The sequence below is a fragment of the Typopeltis vanoorti genome, chromosome 10, assembly GCF_054136105.1.
Source record: "Typopeltis vanoorti isolate ZY-2024b chromosome 10, IOZ_Tvanoo_1.0, whole genome shotgun sequence".
In the NCBI taxonomy this organism is placed as follows: domain Eukaryota; kingdom Metazoa; phylum Arthropoda; class Arachnida; order Uropygi; family Thelyphonidae; genus Typopeltis; species Typopeltis vanoorti.
In genome coordinates this window covers 27,741,268-27,763,518 of record NC_143558.1, presented here as the reverse complement: position 1 = coordinate 27,763,518, position 22,251 = coordinate 27,741,268, and the positions used below count along the sequence as shown (strand labels likewise).

At 34.9% G+C, this 22,251-nt stretch overlaps 1 protein-coding gene and 1 pseudogene across 4 annotated transcripts in view; one reads left to right on the top strand and one right to left on the bottom strand.

Annotated features, from left to right (window-relative positions):
* LOC150102267 (neuroglobin-1-like) overlaps nt 1-20,170 on the bottom strand; it is a 131,357-nt gene extending 111,187 nt beyond the window's left edge. Inside the window, exon 1 of one of the 4 annotated variants that reach the window (XM_090399181.1) lies at nt 19,846-20,170. The gene's annotated coding sequence lies outside the window, so the exon portion shown is untranslated. Of the gene's footprint in view, nt 1-18,584; nt 18,674-19,845 lie in introns of those variants that run through there. The other 3 variants (XM_090399182.1, XM_090399183.1, XM_090399184.1) reach the window with 3 other exon arrangements.
* On the top strand, nt 4,632-4,788 carry LOC150102268 (U2 spliceosomal RNA; annotated as a pseudogene).
* Nucleotides 20,171-22,251: the final 2,081 nt, after the last annotated feature.

Here is a 22,251-nt window from a genome sequence, read left to right as displayed (position 1 = left end):
TAAACATTTAAAATAGTTTATTATTAAATTATATTTAAAAAATGTCGTTATAATTCAAGGGTTAAATATTATTATTATTCGTGACACCTTCAAGTAGCCCGAAGACTCATCGCGGGAGGACACCCGGAATTATAAACACAAAGGTCTCAATTTGGAAGTCAACATCTCATTTCACGGCTGACCTTAAGGAGTTTCGCATACTTCTTTTTTTTTTTTTTTTCGGTGCACAGAACCCAAGCAGCTGATTTCTTTCAGAAGAGGTGGGGTAGCTTTCTCAATTGAACAGAAACCAGCTGTTTGGTTGGATACGCTCTGTTATGTAAAAATAAACAATTCATCAGAACTGCTTGACTTCACAGGTCAATGTCAACGTTTTGGCTCAGTGTTCCATAACAAACTAGAGAGGAACACCCTTTTATTTTCTAACTCACAGTATGCTGTTTTCAGAACCCTAGCAATATCTACCCTTATGTAGATAATTTGTTTAAAACACGCATTTTAAACCTTGTAAGCTTAAACTATGACGAATAATGCTAGTACGTAAAATCAGGAATACACCTTTTGTCCAAAAAGAAACAGAACTTTTCGAAAATAGAAGAAACTAGTGGAGCCACCTGTTGTATCTTTTTGTGGTCGAAAGCGGCAACCTTCATTAGTGTTGTGTCAACTGTTTATGACATTTGCTCCATTAGAAGCCGAGTTATAGTGCCAAGAGTGACAGCGTGTTTTGACGAACGGTCGGAAAATGAGTTTCGAACAGAGAGCTGTAATTGACTTGTGTTAAACTTGGTAAAAGTTTTACCGAAACCCATCAAATACTTCAAAAAGCATATGGTGATGAATGCTTATCCCGTACTCAAGTTTACGAGTAGTTTAAGCGATTTCAAAGTGGTCGTGAGACGCTTGAGGACGACGAAAAGTCGGGCCATCCAAAAACTAGACTAAGCGAAATTAACATCCAAAAAGTGCGTGATTTCATCAAAAGAAAACCCGAAATCGTCCGTGAGATTGATTGAAGATGTATTGGGGATTCCAAAATCAACTGTGCACAACATTTTGACCGACAGTTTGGGCCTTCGTAAATTGAATTCGCGATTTGTTCCCCACAAGTTGACCGACGACCAAAAAATGCATCACTGCAAGGACCTCATTAAAACCGCTCGTAAGGACTCAAAACTTCCTTGAAACGATCGTTAGTGGTGACGAAACGTGCTGGTTTGAGTATGAGCCCGAAACAAAGCGCCCGATTGGTGAGTGGAGACCACCTGAAGAGGGGGGGGCATCCGAAAAAGAGTCGCTTGGAGAAGTCAAAAGTAAAGGACAATGATGATTTGTTTCTACGATTCCAAGGGCATTATCCACAAAGAATTCGTTCCGCCTGGCCAAAGGTCAATGGTGAGTTTTATCTCGAAGTTTTGAAGCGATTGATAGCGAGAATTCGTCGCGTATGGATTGAATATCGTGACGACCGACCGTTCCTCAAAACACACTGTCACTCTTGGCACTATAACTCGGTTTCTAATGAAACAAATGTCATAAACAGTTGGCACAACACTAATGAAAGTTGCCGCTTTCGAGAGTTTGGACTCTTGGGTTTGAACTAAATTTTTTTTTTTTTTTTAAATTATCTGTGAAGTAATACGGGAAGAGAGAAAGAGGGGGGGGGAGGGAATACGTATATGCAGAGAACCTAAAAATCCTGAATAACAAAATATGCAATTTAAGCCAGAATTTTAATTATGAAACAAGTACACAGTTGTACATTATATATTTTTTTTTTTGCTATTGTCACAAGCAACTACATTTGAGTGACAGACATATAGATTCCTATCTGAAATTTTATTTTATATTTTTAATCGCAAAACAGATTAAAACAACCCTTTTAATACAAGGGTTGCAGACAATGAGCCCACGCATCGCTCCCGGAGTTAAATCGCGCATGTCAGAATTATTTAATGAAAAACAAAACATGTGGGTTAGTAGTATCACAGATATACCTCAATGAAGTTCAAAGCATTTTTTTTCTATCTTTTAATTTTAGCGCTTGAAGGTGTTGTCCCAGTGGATGGTGTTTCCACATTTCCAACCCACGAAGCTGTGCTATTGAAGGTCAACAGTTGCATAAATATTTGCGAAATCTTTTAAAATATGCGCATGAGCAGAATACCCACATATACCATTCAAAACTGTCTGACGTAATCATTTTAACCTTAATTTACAATTCATAAAATTGTCTGTCTGGTTGGACAAGTGGATAGCATACCCGCTCTCCAACGAAGAGATTGTAGATTTGAATTCCACCATTAATATCAATGTTTGTAAAATGCCTGCTCTGGAAGAGTTTCTATGGCTCCTTGAAATCTTCCATAAATCATAATTTTCTATATGAGATTGTCGCTGTTTCTACAACATACAGAAACATTATAAATATGCAACCAACTATAATTTTACATAAGTTAATACGGTGTATGAAGTCCCGCATATACTTGAATATGCGGTATTCATCCGTAGCTAAAATATCTTAGGAATTCTAAAGATAGATTTTTCTGGACGATTACCCAAGAGAGTTCTTTTTTTCATGTAATAAAATCTTAGTAGCCATTATCCATCCTATGATGCAATATTACTGCAGAGAACTAGCAACATCTCTTTGCCCATAATTCTCGAGTACTATCTTTCAAAAATCGTAGTTGTTTATACGTACATATATCCATTGATGGACATAAATATTTCCGCATGAAAGAAATATTGCTTAAGAAATTCCATTATAGTGTTCATATTTTGGGGTGTAATGGTACGTACAGCAAGTTCCAAACATCGTTGGTCACTTTTTAGATGACATAACCAGTAATATGATGTGTACAGATATATGGCTGATGGCTACTCAAGCCACTACTAGAAAAAATGTTATTGCAGTTTTGTTTCCCTTTATGTGCGATGGGAAAATAAAGATAAATAAGTTCTTTTCCCATAGAATAGAAGAAAAAAAGATATACTCTAAAAATGTAAGTGCATATTTATAGATTAAAGAGTCTACAATGAAGATCGATGAACAAAAACAAAAAAATAGCATATGGTAACGGGATGACATTAATTTACAAAGCTTTCAAAATTATTAAAAAGGACGACACACTTCGCGTATCTTCTTGGCTAATAATGGAATCGAGTGCAAATACGGTTATTAATTTGAATGACATTTAAATAAAACTTCTGTTTGTCATTACTAGAAATAACAACCTCAGCGATGCTGTAATTTAATATTCAGCGATTTATTTCAAAAGCAACCGATTTAAATATATATAAAAAAAAACATTATGAAAAGCAGAAGCTAATTAAAACGCATTCGAAATGTAAATTTCAATTAAACAAACAAACAAAAAAATACGCTTACGACATTCGCTAATGTGCTATTGGAAGTCGACGTATATATAATGCTAATAGGTGAACGTTTCAAGTCAATAGGCAACAAGAAATAAATATAATATTTAAGAGATAATAATGAGACCGGTCTACATGTAGACACAAGAATAAATAAAAATAATTAAAATGCGAACATAAAAGTTAAGAAAAAACTATTATCAAATTTTTCAATCGGAAAATAAGTCATCTTCAGTGGCAGACTATTAAGTACTCAACATGTCGGTTATCTAAGTTTATTTAACACTCGTGAATCACGTGATAGTATAAACAACAACGCGATTGTGGAGAGATATAAGTATTGATATAACATTTTTTGGATTCATCTGGCAATAAAGATTACTACTTTTATATTTGTACTAGGGGGATAATCCCCCCCCCGGCGCCTACGACGCCCAATTCCCCCCATTTCCGGGATGGTAGGTCACGACTGATTATATGCGGTTGCCCTTGTGTTGCACTACCTTTAGGAGAGCTACCTACCCAATGGTAGTGCGACATAAGGGCGACTCGCAGCAAAGGTGGGGTAAACATCACGCAATTCGTCGCCTTCCAAAAGTCATGACCTACCAAGCTGACATCACATCCATTTCGAATTTTATGTCACATCCGTGACATAAAAACGTTTCAAATTTCGGCTTATCTTAAATTCCTGGAAACCTCCAATTAAAGGAACTTTAATGGAAGAAAGATAAATAAAGCAAGAAAAAATAAATTAAAAAAAATAATTTCATGAATTTATAGATTAGATACTTATAATCCTGCATAATCATAAATAAACTAAATAAATCTTCTAACACCTTTTAATTTTATATAGAATAGATAACAAATTATATATATATATATATATATATATATATATATATATATATATATATATATATATATATATATTTCCGACACCATACTCTTGGAGAATAATGGATGGCAATGCTGTAGCCAATGAAGTTCTAACTGATGCTCGGCTAATGCTGTTACCCACCTGCCATGACATGATCAGAGCTTTAATAGCTCAATAACACCTTATCCCTACACTGTTCTCCACAGATAGCGAGGAAATTGAAAAGCATTCTTGCTTCGCCCCTTTAAGCCAGTCCTTATAAGGATAATATATATATATATATATATATATATATATATATATATATATATATATATATATATATATATATATATATATATCATTTAATACACTTTGGATCTGTGGTCATGATATCGCTTCTCGGCCTTTTGGCTAAGATCAAGCGTTAGTGTCTGTGCGTATCAGCTTAACAGGCTACTAGCATTTCATAGTATCTGTTCTTAACCGTTAATATCGGTACGAGTCCCATCGGAGTTCACGATATTTAACCGGAAATTTACAGATCTTCCCAAACCACGGACCGGGGAAATATTAAACACTTGGTAGTGGTGGGAATAGTTTAGGCCCCCCTAACCAGCTATGGCTTTGCCGCGTACGCGGACACTCGGAATAGAAGTGGATGCTGACCTGCATCCCCGATGTTTAGCCAAAGCCCTCATCTAAACAGTCGGTGCCGACCAGATTTTCGGATTTACTCCTTTCGGCGGTGGCCGCTTCCAAGTAGTCGTCAGAAGTATATACAAACCATAGATAAACTACTCGGAGGTTTTGAGTGTAATGGGAAAAAAATAATCCCATTTTTTGGTGGAAAGTATCACCAAGTTACTTAGAATCCTCAGATTCTCTTTGGAATATGTTGAAACTGATCTTAAGATTATCCACGACATATTCGGGAAATGGGGCGTAGTACGCAATGTGAAAGTGTTAAATGAAGCAGAAAATCCCACATGGAAATCAGGCGAAGTAACCATCTCCCTAGACATGAAAACGCCAGTTCCTAACTTTATTATCATTGGATCTTCCAGAGTAATGATTAATTACCCTGGCTTAAAGAAACAATGTTTCTGATGTGGAGCCTTCACCCACCTTGGGGGCCGACTGCCTGAAAACAAAGTGTAAAAACTGCCTCCAGGCAGGCCACAACCTGGATAAGTGCGAGGCAGCCTGCCTAAAATGTGGTGCCACAGACCACAAAGTGGACACCTGCCCATCAAGAACCTTGGCAGAAAGGATGGGAGGTGCCATCACAACAATACCGCCAGGCAATACTAGCAATATAGAAAAGAAAGATTCTCCGAACTTGAAGACTGCAGCAGGAAGCCATACCATCACACCACCTAAGGAGAGCATTAAGAAAAAAAATGCTGCCATAGAATCCAAACCCGAGAAAGATAAGAAGCGAGAAATCCATGAAGAACCAGCCAAAAAGCAAGCTGTCACACATGCTGAAATCGCAGGAGAAGAAGAAAATATGGAGGCAAACAGCACCCCCTTCAAACAACCACTCAGCCCAGAGGAAAAGGAGATGAAAAAAAAAAATAAAACCAGCAGAAACAGAAGAACTAGACTCCTCATGCAAAAGCAGGGGAGACTCTAAAGCATCTAGTTAAAAAGGTATCCCTGGGGTGGCAGAAAAATTTAAAAATGCAATAGTGAGAATAGGGGAACCTGAGCTCCTCCTCACTGGGAAATATGGTCCCAACGTAGTTAGTGCAAAATGGGGTGAACTATTTGTTGAAGACATCAGCAAAATCACCCCTGAGCAAGTACAGGTAGCCCTGGACATAGACGAGGAGGCAGCATCGGCATTCTTCATAGCTCTCTCCCAATTAGACATGGCCAAGGGAAGCGAGGTGGCTAAAAGAATAATGACTGCCCATAACAAACGACAGTCACAATAACCATCCCTTGGTTTTCCTGTCCAGAGCTATAATGTTCTCTAGTTCCCACAGGTGGGGGTGGGCCTGAGAACCTGAGCAGCGGAGGCTTACAACGAGGCGGTGCAGATCCTTGAGAGCTGCATCACTCAGGCCAGACCCTTCCCCCACCTTTCTTTTTCGGTTTCTAGTCCTTTGTTTTTGGTTTCTCTGTAGTTCTTATCTTTATCTATAGTTTTTGGTTTCTCTGTAGTTCTTATCTTTATCTATAGTTTTTGGTTTCTCTGTACTTCATGTTTTTGTTACATGTTTCCTTTTCAGGATTTTTCCTTTTCTTCTAAAGTGAAAAATCAACGACCGTCTTAGAATCGCCCCTTGGGGGGGGGAGGGAACAGCTAAAACAGGTCAACTGAGGCCTCTTTTCCCTACTCTACCACTATGCACTCTATCTTTATTTACTCTCCTACTATCTGCTAACTCTCAGCCTATCTTACTCTACAGGCCGATGAAGTTTTGTTGAACTCACAAATTATATATTTTAATTGTTTCGTTTATTCTAGTGTACATGTAGACTATTTTCAAGAAATAAAGAATGCCTTTATGGTTGGGATAGCTTAAGTATCTGGATTGGGGAAAATGTTAAATACGAACTAGAAAATGCGCGCTCTCTCAGAATCTCAAACTTGTTTTATAGTAGTCCTTGGCAAGAGGTGATCTATCGTAGTCATCCCTCCGGCAGAACATTAACATGGGGGGGGTGTACATGAAATTCTCCTTAAATTCATAATACGTGCTTTATAGTCATTTTCAAGAGAATCTACATTCATAGAAATATTACAAGTGTTGTCAAGAGTCAGGCGGTAATCACACACAACAACACTACTTTCCAACGCACGTAGCTTCCCCATCATTCAACGTCTTACTGTTCTTGGACGAAGTTTGAGAGCCATTAAGGATGCATTGCGATTATTTTATTATACTTTTTTTTATTCCTTTTTATCGCAATTAAAAACAGTAGTGGCGCACGTTAAAGAGTGAATGTGAGGACCATGGATCTCTAGGAAAATTAGAAGTAGTGTTTACCACGAAATCGACTTTGTATGATTCAGTTCAAAAAATTGACAATATCACTTCCGATCAAGGATCAAAATTGAAAATACATTCATTCTCAGAATTTTATTTGTTTAAAAGTAAAAAAAAAAGTATATTATTTGACTGCTCTAGGAGTTTCAGGAAGCTTGAAACCATCCTTTTTCACTAAAGATGCAAAATCAGATGACAATCATGGGATAAAATGGATGAAAAAAGATCTCCTTTAGGCCAAGTCGGTTGTCATCCAGTAGTCAAATCTCTCTTTCGGCTAAGATGTACGTAAAGGATACTAACTATCGGATTTCATTCTCTTTCCTTGAAGATGACGAGTTTTATGACTTAAAACTCGCTCACAAAAATAATTCCTATTATCTTTCGAAAATATTTCAAAATTTATTGTTGAATGTATAAAAATGTAAAGAGACAACAGTTATTCTCAATTCAATACAGTGGAATGCGTCCTTCCGTGCACAGAGTTCAATTTTCTCATTAAAAATTAATCACATCTTCCTATCTTTCTTGTCGATTTCCTTAAACATGCAACGAAGATGGTTACATTAATTAATTTGACACATTTTGATAAAAATGTCACTAAGTTTTCTTCGTCGAGAATTATTAGTTAGCTCAGATATATCTACAATTTACAGATTAATAAAAAGATATCACAAGACACTATGTTCATAAATGCCCCTTTTTTTTTTTGTCTTTGTAAAATGCGAGAGTATATTAAACAACTCTCTCTCTCTCTCTCTATTCCTTCCTTCTTTATGCAATTTATATTACTGATTCCTACCCACGAAATCAATATTTAAGCTGAAAAGTTCTCCAAATTCTCGAATTTCTTCAAAACTTCAGACATGTCTTCTTATATATCCTAAAAGAAAAAGGACAAATTATTACAATTTGACGAAACATGGGGATTACAGGGTTTTAAGATGTATTCTTTCTTGTGGTTCTACCAGTTGCTTTAATATCGTTTTTATTTAAATGTTTATCAGAACTTTTTCACCCCCCCCCGCCCTTCGTAGTTCATTATGCATCGAGGCCTGTTTAGCCAAGTGGAAATGGTGTTTGCGCCCATAGCGCTAGGCCCTGAAGAAAACAGTTCTCAGCTGAAATTTAGTTGTCGAATAGATGACGTTTTTTTCCCTAACGTTTTCTTCGACTGGTTCCCGATTTACTTGATTCTCTACAGATAAGCGGATTTTACTCCTGGAAACTCTGCTTTTTTGCCTAGTAAACTCGGGAAAATCTATATTAGAGCCCACATCATTTCAGACAATAAATATATTGTGTTAGGCTTAGCGACCATGAGATGGCGGCACTGTGTGCCATCTCTTCACCGGATGCCGTGCATAATTAATGAGTCTTAGGTCAGTTATTTCTGATTGGCTACCAGTGGAGACTGAATTTCTCTTGAGTCTCCAAAAGTTAGAGCTAATACGGCCTCGCATACTCAGTATAGAGGAATAAAAAGCGTTAGAGATTTCTTTATTTTATCATTATGTATTGAATATTTATTTAGGTTGCTAGCTTCTGACAGAAATATTTAAAAATAGTGTTTTATGCACACATCAGTATATAAATAAATAAATAAATAGTAAATGTATTATTTATATTACTTTTTCTTACATTAAGAAAGCGTACGTGATGATAATAATTGCATATATTAAAAGTAACTTCATTTAAAAGATTAAAATACTTCTCAAAGATAGTTCGAGTAATAAATCAAAGGTATCAGAAAATATTACAAAATTTCAATGCGTAAAGGATTCACATTAATTTGCGTGCAATTTAAAAAATTCATCGTCAAAAATAAACTGTTATTTTGTAAATCAAATATTGCCAACAATTCAGATAATTTGTAGCGAAATAACAGATAGGATTGCAACTGACATTCCGCAGTAGAATGTGTACACAGAAGTAGAGCCATTATATTAAATTTTCTGACAGTCCCGAGGAAATATCAGAAATTAGTAAACGGTTACCAGATACGTAATGGAAATGATATTAACCAAGAGAGAGAGAGAGAGAGAGAGAGAGAGAGCTACATATGAACATGCTGAGAATATAATTACTCTTAATTCCAAACTTCACAAATACCGTAATCATAATTGATCTTACAGAAAGACCGAAAATGTTGATATTGTGAGAACGCATCGCTTGAGTAAACTGGATATAAGTCCAACGAGAGAATACCACATAATTGTCTGCATGCAGACAATGAGCTTAAAACAAACATTGTGTTTGTAAACGAACAACTGTAATCGTTTCAAATATTTACAAACGTGTTTCTGTATGGATAAATGTAGATAAATGGATTCAATATCCATTATAATACCCAAGCATCATTAACAAATAGCTCCACTTATATATGCACCATCATCATAAGCTATAAGCAAATTGAATGTCAGTAACACGTGTCGACTGTTGGTAACAGATAATGACATTAAGATTACCGTCTCCTTGTATGGTGGCGCTGCAGTAGATTTTGCTCAAGATCGACGATGCTAAGCCTAAAATTCGCAATCTAAAAACATAGACGTGTATACAAATAGGCGAACATGAATTTAACTGACTTTCATGTATCAAGTTTATTTTAAGATTTCGAGTTAGTTGTGTTACTGACATTAATTTATTTAATATATAATAAGTTAAAAAAGGTAAAAAAGCATTATGAAGTATCGCAACTATTGTATGCAGATGTTTACTATGTTAATTATAAATAAGCAGATCTTCCCACAAGTAGCATTTGATATAGTTACAAAAATTCCAAATTGTAGTTTCGTAAATACGAAACCAACAATAAAATAAGCCAAAAGTTTTCCCCAACTACTAATTAAAACTTTGAGCGCAAAGTTCATGATGACAAAGCACTTCGCTTGTACAAGCGTTAATGTACAAACACAGCGACAGAGAGAATTGCGTTCCAGATAGAATAATGGGGGATCTATAAAGCAGATAAAATTGTCTAGTATGGAAGCACAATTGAATTAAGTCGATAAAATTTAGTAAAGAACCACGGTAACAAGCGCCTTGGGAACTCAGACTCAGTAATACTTGTAGCGTAGTGGATAGCAATGTTATTCATTGCACAACGCTCAAACGTCACTAAAATAAAGAGAAATTACATATTTAAGTTCCATTCAAATTCAAGTTTAAAAATAGATAGTGGAAAGTATACGATAACTACAAAACCCCGGATTTAAACCACATCTCAAAGACTAGTGTTGATAAAATTAACTTGCTTGTTAGAACAATACGAAAGAGGGATAGAGACAGGGGCGGATCTGGTCGCGAGCCAAGTGATCATCAAAAGGAAGACATCACAGCCTATCGACACCTGTAATCCACTTAAGAAGATGCATTAACGCCACGGAGTGTAGTTTCACATTTCCAAAAGAAACTGAAACCGCTGTCACACCAGATTACTGAAACTTGCAGCCACCGCAGCTTCTCTGCATTGATCCGGGAGGGGAGGGGGTATTACATGGTGTATGTGGCATTTGCCGTTACTTATTTGAAAGGGAGGAGGCTGACAACAATGGGATACATCCAGATTTAGGGGCTGCTTATCAAAGATTCATTAGAACAGCCATTAAAGAATCCTTTTCCAAGTATCGATTGAAGTGGAGGCCGAGAGGGAGGGGTATCTTAATAACACCACGCCGGTGTATTTGGCCCTCCTAAGGTGCGTGTATATTAGCAATATTTGATCGCGTGACTTTGGCAACTCCTTTTCGCACACATCACCTTTAACTGCGCATTATGGTCGGTCTATTGGCGAGAACAGTCGGTAAATAAGTACTTGCCGAGTATTTATAGAGTAGCAATGAGCTTCTTCGTGATTTCTATTCTTAGTATGCATTTAGATAACCCCCTCCAGGTTTAGGATGAAGTGTGGCTGACTTGCTCTTCCCTTGTTTTCTGCTAATCGCAAAACTGATGCCAATAATTGCGTATAGCACTTTATAGAAAATGATAATACAAAAATAAAATTAATTATTAAAGGTGAAACTGATTTGAAATTATAAATGGTGTTCACATAAAATTTATATTATAAGTAAAAATATAGCTGAAAATAAAATTATCTGCCTAAATTAACGAAATAATTTAATTATACATTTAATTCTTATTAAATATTATTATATTTTCAAGTTTTCTCTACATTTAGGTGTACATACATTTCCCTTCAGTTAGGTGTACATTCTCAAAACCATGCAGGTTCATTTTACAGCTTTGGTAATAAACTGCACATTCTTCAATATCATCTTTGAGATAAGCTATATAATAAAGACTAAACTCATTTAGGTGACAATATTACATTATACTGATTCCAGGCAATAAATGTTTATAATCATTATCTTCGAACTATAATGAGGCGACAACGCGTAAATATGACGTCATAAATGGCAAAGGTTTCTTTTATTATCTGCTGTTTCTGTGTGCACACGTTGAGAACGTAGTAATTAAAAGAGCTGCATGAATAATAGTTAAAAAGCTTTATACTTTATTTTTCAGATAAAATATATATATAAACAATATCGGAATTCAAATACGACTCCTTTCGTCCTATTAACATACTAAGATAATATTTTTCTATGTGAACAGTTTGTCAAAATTTCAGCGTCTCACTATAATCTCAATTATCTGATTTTAAACAGAATCATGGATCGCTGATAACCGATACAAGATAGCCTCGCGGAATTTTTTTTTTTCTTAAGGGAAACACAAATGCACGGTGAAGATCAAATTCAGAAAGAAAAAAAAAATAACTGGGTATTCCACATTTGCAGGACATAAACCATCATTTCTATTGTCCCCTTCTTGTTCAAACTTCTTGAGGGAAAAGTAAACACCCAAATGTAAGACGTGTAGTGTCCGCTAAGCTACACACCCGACGAACGAATAAAACCAGAAGACTCTATACAAAGATGTTGTCGTCAGCATCTTTCTTGCAAAGGCTTTGAGGTTGTGTAACGTCGTTAAAGAGAGACGAAGGACACACGCGTTCTGAAGAAAATGATGTCGTAGGTCGTTGTTCACTTGAAGCAAGCGAAAGCAAACGAAAAAAAAAAAAAAAGGGAAATAAATTGCTCCGACTTGGAAGAATTTTAAAGTTTGTTGCTGATCTGTGCTTCTTGTCCTATTGCCTAGCAACAGTGAATAGTCTGAAAGAAACAAACGGATACTCAAGGTTTACAAGGTAGTTAGTCTAACGATTGTTGCTCAAAGTGGGTTTAAAACGAAAAAAAAATCTGTCTCCCTGGCCAATTATAAAATCATTCTTGTAAATATTTGATTTTAAACCCTTATCTATTGGTCAGACTTAATCCGCCTGCCGATATTCCGGCTACAGTCGAAACATTAAAAGTGTCCTTACTTCGCTAATAGCACATTTTAGATTCACTTTAAAAATTAAGTGCGGTCTCTTGTCGTCGTCTCTCTCTCTCTCTCTCTCTCTCTCTCGTATCACTGACGCTAAGCCGATGAAGGAAAATCCATGTTGAATTTAATTAGATGATGTTATTGCAATTAACTATTCACTTAAAAGTCATTCAAAGATTTAATTCTTACACGATCGCCATCTCATTAGCTAGTAAAGATGTAACCTACTAGTGTTATTAAAATTAAAAGTCTGTTTTAATTTTTTTTTGACATAATTAGTAAAAGGAACTGAACAACAGTGGAATAGTTGCTCAACAGATTATAATCCCAAAGGACTTTTTCCCCCACCAGCATGTTTACGTAAGATTAATCCCAATAGAGACCCATCGATCAATAACCGACTCAGTAAACCTATGGCACATCATAACAACTACCGAGGCAAAGTTATGGCCAACGGATTATGCATCAAATCGCCTATAAAAATACTCCAACACTAAACGAGTTACCATTATTCCTCTTGTTGCATGTTGCTAACCGAGCACGCGCTTCTGTATTCATGAAGGCAGTTTGTTCGACAACAAAAGCTTTTTGTTGTTGTTGTTTTATATTCTAAGCCTACATGGAAAGAACTGCTAAATTAAGTACATAATTGTCCTTTTAGAAACAAAAAGTTAAGCAATATCAGGATATTTCTCATCATGCCAGGTTAAGCCTGAATGCAAGGTTTATTAGAACTTGAAACCCAAGGCAATTATTAAACTTCATATTTGGGTATTCTGCTTCTATTTATTATTATTTTTTATTATCTTTCGGGAATGAATGGCTAAAAACGCGTAGAGAGGAAAGTAGGGGTTTTGCATCTACCTGAAACTGTTCATCTGACAAATTGGATGTCAATTTCTAGCAACGTCAGCGACATGAAAACAGCAAGGCCACCAACGTGTGTCGTGATGGATCAAAATCCTTGAAAAATATTACGAAAAACGTAGCAAATTGAATGAAGTTTTGAAAGTAGAGGAGATGTACAGTACAAAAGGCTAACAGACAGGATGAAGGTGACCGATATTGACATTTTCCTCTGGATGTGCTGAGATTCAACTATTGAACGACAGCATTTTCGCATACTAAAGTTCAGTGAGAAAGGGAAGAAAATTTTTTTTTTTCGCTCCTCGAGCGAAAAAAAAAAAAATTTTTTTTTTCGCTCGAGTTTTTGAGTCATGAAAAATCAGAATAAACCAGTATTTAGGAACATGATCAACAAGAATTTCTAGAGGTTTTTACAAAAAATCGCAGTTATTTTTTTGTTTGCGAATACTAGAATTTTCACTGGTTTGGATGAAAATTACTACAATAAAATATAAATGTTGTGTATAAAAATCACAGGAGATGCAATATCGTCAACACGAAATCATTTTACTATGTCAGTTGTACCTCAACATGTCATTTTCTACATAAATAATGTTACGCTTTCTATTTCCTGCAGGGTAGGAATTATACGCAAGATTAGATGACCATTGCTTCCTTATCCGGCATAAAAAAATAATCAAGGCCACTGATTTCATACTGACTAAACGAGAATGAGTCGATGAAGTTCTTAAAGGGACTGAAGTGCCTTATTTATTGTATCTACGCAATATACAATTTTCTTATAATAATTTCAAAATACTGAAATCTGTACAAAGTCTGTATTCCTTTGTTTTAGAGCTTTACACAGCTTCGGACTTTCCTTTTTACTGTCAACTTAAATGATTTCAGATAATATATCCATAATATTGAAATCAGAAATCAATAAATGTTTAAAGTTCAAAAATTCAAAAATAAATAAATAAAATTAATAAATAAAACCTGCCTCTTCTCCAAAGCACACTTTAAATTTCCTTTACGGCATCATTTAAATTGTGACATCATTTAGGGATGATTCCGCCATGTAGAAAAGGTTGAATGTTAATATATTTGTTTACATAGTAATTAATCAGATTTTAATTTTAAAATTTCACTTATTTTCAAACACGTTTTCTTCCAACTTTCTCAGGAAAAGTATCGATTTCATCACAAACTAAGAGATAAATTTAAAATACTGAGTAGACATATTTTGTTATATTTTTTTGCATGCTAGCAGTCATCTGTGACAAATTTTGCATTATTTTTTGACTCTTTTCACTACGAAAATACCAGACTTAACAAAATATATGTAGACTAATGAATAACTAACTCTTATTTAGAAGTATTGGTCAAGTGTTAATAAACTATTTATTAACACTTGACCAATACGTTCTAAATAAGAGTTAGTTATTCATTAATCTCGGTGATCAAGAATTATAACAATTTCATATATGTAGACTATCTACACACCCTATGATGGCATAACGCAAAAAATATATTACACGGTGAATACAAGGATTTGAGCATATCGGTTAGTAATTTCTTAAGTCTGAGAAGCTGCAAACTTAAAAAAGGTAGTAATAAAGAGAATGAAAATGAATTTACTAAGATTAATCTGTCTTCTAGCCGTAATAGTAAAAAATATAAAAAAAAGTTATATAATAATTTGCTAATGTCCAACATTGTCGGTATTGTCATATAATTATGAATTCGGGTAATTCGTGGAGTTCATGTAGATGCCACCCTAGATTGACTTAAGTTTCCTGGTAGAACCTCAACATTTTCAGTTACACATCATACTATTACATACGTTTAGTGCTACTTAAGTTAACAAGATTATTTTGTTGTTAACGTGCTAGATATCCCTTAATAAAATATATTATTGTCACGATATTAGTATACTTACAAAAAAAAATGTTTATTTTCATTCTCAATGCACGGGAATTTGCTTCAATGACTGCTAAACATTTTTATACCACAAGTACTATGCATACCTGGGTTATCAATAAAACAATTATTTTTTATTTTAAATTTAAAGACAAAAATGAAATAATGCTATGGATTGAATAAAGCGTTAAAAGCTAGCAAAACAAATGTCATTTTTATTACGTTAAAAATCTATATTTTTATGCCTAATTTTTCGTCTAAAAAACAACATTACACGTTTATTTTCATAGTGTACTCGTCCTTTATTTTGAATAGCTAGTAAAACTGTTCCAATTAAAGCTTTTTTTTTATTTCTTACGAAAAGAAAAGAGACAGTCCCCAATCAGACTGTTCCAAACCTGGTCGCAAGGAGGCTTGATTCTCCAGTCTCAGTACCTCTCGTATTTCACTTGAGGTAAGAGCTCTTCTTTGTCGAATGCATTCCTAATGGATTATCAACTTTCTGATGGAAGAATACGATCAACACAGCCATTCTGCCTTTTGTAAAAATGCTGTTTATTTATGAAATTAAGTTCATCAGTTGTTTGATAAAAATAAAGTGAATCTCTGCCTGCATCAAATTTATCTTCATCCCAGCTCTGTGGTAACTATGGACCACACCGATTGGTTACTCACATTTTACTCGCCTACTAACATTCTCGGTGTCATGCGGAGGTCACTTGCTAGTAAAGTGCACACTTGTCCGCCAAACAACCCGTTATCTTGAGCTACACGCCATTTTTGGCAGCCCACTTCGAGGATCGTCTGATAACATATCTGTTCTCTTTAAAACACTTAAATCATCGAAATGTTTGTGCTCGGGACATATCCTCATTCTTATAAGTTATTGGTGACATTCCACGTATTCCAGTGGGCCTTGGCTTTTCTATCCCGCTTTACACAAAACTTAAGTACTTACTGTTTTCTTTGGTTTTTGACGATGACAGCAAGAAATCATCGTCTACTTCCCAACCGATCATCACTTTTTTCTCATTAGTCACGTAAATAATCTCGAAAAATACCCCAGTCTATCTCCTCAGATATCCTTAATTCAGATAATTGAATATATAAACGGAACTTTTTATCTTCCGAATTTAAATCACAAATATTAATTTCATATGATAAATAGTAAGGTGTAGTCGCAAAAATGTCAAACTCTTAAGAAAAAATTACAACGAGAAGTTTGTTAATATGTTTGTATAAAGACATACGATTCTAAGTCTAGCTGATGTAAATAAATGTATCTTAACATTTAATACATTTAGAATGATATTAACTGCAACAGAGTCAAACGCTGAAGTAAGTACCAGATAGCATTATTTACTTGTATCGCAGTGCGAATCGTGTAGGTACAATTACAGCACTTGGCTAGAATTATAAAGTTTTATTGGTTAATTTACACGTAAGGCTTAATGCGACTAACCGCGATTGTGAAACTTTTTTCTTGCTACACTCGCGACTTATCTTGTGCTGACCTTACTAACAGATGAAAACATTAATCATTGTTGGTAATGGAGGATGATATCCGGGAAATGAAAAACGGCGAAGATGAGAAGATCATTCTCATCTTCGCCTTTGTTGAGCCTCTCACATGAAGCCAAGATCGAGATTCTGGACTACTTAAATTAATTTGAGTAATATAGCAAATATCCTGTGGTCAGAATTATTTGCTACAATTATACCTCCAACGCCAAACAATTTCATTTTGCGCCCTGGACTACCCAATAAGTGACAGTGATCAACAAATCTGATTTAATTAAAACTACGGCTATTTAAGAAAGCATTAATGGATTCCTTTTTCCTCAACCATTTGCCCACAAATGGCACTGATGGAGCATCGGATTTGCAAATTTTCTTGTGAGTTAAAAATAAGAATGCGGTTTAGAAGTTTGAGGCTCTAACTTTTGATTTAGGAGGAAAAAAATTGTAATATTTTATAGATTCAATTAAACTGTTGCAGCACAAATTTCTATCAAGAATTTTAGCACCTAAAATATCCCATAATACAATTATTCTTTTATAAAAACCGAAAAAAATTGGCGATTTATTAATAACAACCGATTTTTCTAAAAAAAAAAAAAATCGTATTCCCACTGATCCATTTATCTTTTATTCTAAAATCCGCAAGTGAATGAAAGTAATAGTCACAGTCGAAAACATTTCTCATTTACACAATTATAATCTTTAAACGGTTGCTTACATACTCATTTGCATTTCAGTTCCTACTAAGGCTTGCTCCAAGAGCAGGAAGAACAACCTATTTATAAAAATTTAATATTACACCTATAATTAATAGCTTTCCCCTCACATATCAGTATTCTGTGAAGTTCTTAAAATAGAGCTGAGAATTTTAGTGGATAATCTTAGCTTTCCAGTACGGTAAAGTCGGATAAATTCTGCCAACTGGCACAGATACATAGTAAATAGAAACAGTTCGTGAAAAAAAAAAAAAAAAAATTCTTGGATCAGAGAGAGACGTGTAGGCGTTAAAATATCTCTACGCTAAGTTGATTTTCATAAAAGCTACCGGTGAAGAAGAATACTACACGAAAACCGATATTTTCTTGGTGATGTTGCAACGCTAAACTGTACTAAGAACATTACAGACTTTAAAAGAAACATTTATTAAAAATAACCACCGCAGGCTCCTCTCTATGATCGCTAAAGAAAATTTCAAGTACCTTAATATATTTCATTTTGTATTACCAGAGTGGAACTTTCCATCCGCCTTTCAAACATGGAATTTTTATTTGAATCGAGGCAATACATACAAAGTCTTACGAGCAGAGTGCTTTCATTAAATACTAGTCTTAATAACGAAGAAATTAAATAGCGTAGTTATATTATCGAAGAATTTAGGACTAATCTGTTGATACTACCAACCGGTAAATCTAAATTCATTGATTACTTGTTTATTTTTTGCAGTTTTAATTCAAAATGCAAAAGAAGAAAAAAAACTGACATTATATAGAATACACGTTAATAAAACCGGAATTATACAAAAAGAATGCATACAACACAAGTATATATATATATATATATATATATATATATATATATATATATATATATATATATATATATATATTAATTTCGATTTACATTATAATTATTTGACTCAAATTATAAACGTCACTTACCGCTTATGACCTAATTAGTACGTTACTGCAGCGTTTGTTTATTATAACACATTTTAAAATCCAGTAATGAAAGTATATGTAATCAAAACAACTTTAATAACGTCTCGTAGATGTGTATCATTACGAAATAATTTCTCTGCTACCATTTAGCAAGTAATAAGATATAATGACACTTCAGAAGAGCATAAAATAAATTCGAAAATAAACGCATATAAATAAATGTATTAATTCTTTCTTGCTGACGTTTGCAAACGCCTTTCTCTGCAATATCGTTTGGCGACACGTGCCATTATGCGAGAACTCGTGATACACTACAGACAACGCGGAGTAATTTTATTTTATTTTATTTTTATTTCAGAAAGCAATTTCCATCATGCGCGGCAGAATTTTCTACGATAAAGTGTCGTAATGATATATTTTCATGCGATTAATCAAATTAGAGCGTTATTATTTTCAAAATTCGGGTTAAGTAAAGCAGTTTAATTTTAAAAGCTCATTATTGAAACGTTGTTTACATGGAATAAATTCTCCTTACTTATTTGCAGAATTTTTATTTGTTTGCCTACTTACCGTGTTTTGAAAGAGTTACCCAGCAAATGTATTTCAGATGTTTAAATAGTGTAATCATTTTTAACGCAGTTGATTTTCGATAACTGCAACATGTGCAAATAATAAATAGCCGGTAATTAATACTTGAAAATGCTTGTAAAATTGCTTACTAAATCATGATGATAAGATCTTAAAAACAACAGAAAAGCTGCCATTTAAGATAACCACTGAATGTATTTATTATAATTAATGTAAGCAATTATATGGATATAATAAATTATATAAAATTCAATTCAAAGCAGAAACGTTGTCATGTACGAGAGCTGGAATGCTAATTATTACTAATAATAACTCTAAATAATAAAATTTACTTGTTGAGGATAAGAAAGCGCCATTATACAGACGAATATTGGTAGTTATTTTTATTTCTTATTTGGTAATAAACTGAATACGAAAAAAAATGTCTGTGCATAAATCAAAAAAGCTTATTCATAGAATTTGTATTACAGTAACAAAATAAAATAAAAATAAATTAAAAAAACATAAAGAATGAAATATCTGCTAAAGATATTTTGTAAAAGATGGGTTAATACAATTCTTTTTAAAGGGAATTCTCAATAATAATTTAAGTAGAGAATAAAATGCATCTAAAAATACAAAAATCACTTCATCTGCGACTACCGAACTAAGAATACAATTAAACCAAGGTTACCTTTCCTTGCGTCAAACCTTACTTTAGCTTCCGATACGGTAGCACGCACAACACAACGATAATCCCCAACAAGACTGCCAGCACGCTTCTTTTAGCCGTTGAACAATCGCCACTCGGCTATAAATTTCAAGGGAAGGGTAAAATTAAACGGATAAAGAAATAGATATGATTGTCTCTTGCCGATTCTCGTTTTCTATCTCTCTCTCTCCTTTGAATCAACTTATCCTAGATTGATTCTCTCAAATATCCACGTACCCTTCGCGTTGCCTCGCTCGTTTCTGGTTCAGTCCTTCCAAGGCTAACCTCACGTGGAGATCGAGGGAGCGTAGGTGTTATGTGCGCGAGACGCGTGCACAGCAAAGAACGCGCATGCGCACTAGCGAATATTTTAAAACCAAAGACGAATTAGGTAGTCGGAAGAGAAAGGGTGTACTTAAAAAAAAAAAAACATCAGCACACCTGAGGATAGGATAGCAGTGGATTTCTGCGCACAACAAAAGAAAATTGTAAATAAAATCTCTCAGAGAGGAAGAGCAAATGTTTGGCACAAGAGTGGCGAAAAGAGTTTAATAAATAAAGAACAGAGTGGAAAACTGTCAACGACGACTTAGAAAAAATGCAGTTTGAGAATCTAAAACGCTTATATAAAAATAGGTTAATGCAATGAGTAAATATAGAACCGTTTACGTAAAGCTTCAAATTATTTTATTCTTATTGTAAAAATATTTAAAAAGAAAAAGCTATATAACATAAGGGCATCAAATCTTTATTAACTGAAAATTAAATAATTTTGCATATATATTTAAATTTAAATAAATATTTTTATAAATTCTAATATTTTAAATATTTATATTTATAATGTGAATATATTAGATTGTTATTCATTTATTAATTTGATAGGGAGGAATAAATCGACCGTGAGATGCATTGATTAATACCCTTGGAGGGTAATGGATGGCAGTGCTGTAGCCAATGAAGTTCTAACTGAGGTTCGGCTATTGCTGTTACCCTCTTGCTATGATCAGAGATTTAATAGCCCAATAACACCTTAACCTACACTGTCCTCTACAGATAACGGGGAAGATGAAAAGCATTCTTGCTTCGCCCCTTTAAGCCAGTCCTTATAAGGACTATAAGGATTAATTTGATAATTTATTTAGAAGGTATGAGAGAAAAAAGTCCGTTTTAGGACTTCCAGGGTAACAAATGGCAATGCTGTAGCCAATGAAGTTTTAACTGAGGCTCGGCTATTGCTGTTACCCAGCCATGACTAGAGCTTTTAGCTCAATAACACCTCATCCACACAGATTTTCTTCATTCAGATGACGGGATAAAGAGTCAAGGATTTATTCCTCAAATGTAACTAACTAACGTAACTAACGTTTGAAGAGTAACATCGTGAATCGGTTGAAATAAGGCCCAGAAAGAGTTCCTATATTGTACATTGGTTTAAGCCAATAAGAATACAATTTGGTCGGCTAAATTTGGCCGGCCAGGTTGGCCGAGTGGTTAGCGTATCCGCTCTCCAACCAGAAGGCTGCGGACTCGAATCCCGCCGTGGGCATGGATGTTTGTGATTGTCTGTGAAAATACTAGTGGTGATGATGGGCAATAGATGGCTTTGGTATAGTTGTAGTTGGTGGATTTGAGTGGTGGAGACGGAGAGTAGGTGCTCTCCCTCGATGAGTCTTCGAACCCCCCTGGAGGGGGTCATGTAATAATAATAATAAATTCCAAATTGACAGCCCATCCTCGTTCGTTCAGCATCCAGGGAGGAAAATTGTAGATAGGAAGTAGTAAGGATGTAAATTTTTCATGTAGTACTTTCATATCCTGTACACCCCCTTGAGGGTGCATGTCAGGAATTTTATGATGATGATGATGAAGAGTTCCTATAGTCGGCTTCTTAGAAATAAGTCTACGGATACTATACTGTGAGGAACAAACAACCATGGTGCCACTTCAACAAGATGTAGGACCTCCTTTTGCTGAGATTACTGCAGCAATCTTATGGGGCATACTTTTCTCAAACGCATGATAGCGATCAATGGGAATTTGGACCATTCTTCCAGTAGGCGTGTAATGAGGTCCTGAACTGTTGTAGGGTGGACGTCCCTTGATCTCACCAGTTCATTCCACAGATGTTCAATAGGGTTGAGATCACGGCTTTCTGGAGGCCAGTCAAGAGTAGTGATGTTCATGTCCACAAACCATGCAGTTACCACAGCAGCAGCCTTACGACAAGGTCCATTTTCTTACCGGAAGAGACAATATGGTCAGTTCCGTAGAAATGCCCCAAAGTAGGAAGCATTGCATTGTTTAGAATGTTCAGATACCTCGCAGAGCCCAAACAGAGGTCTGAGGCCAAGACGAATCTCGTCAGTAACACAGCTCACCAAGCTTCTT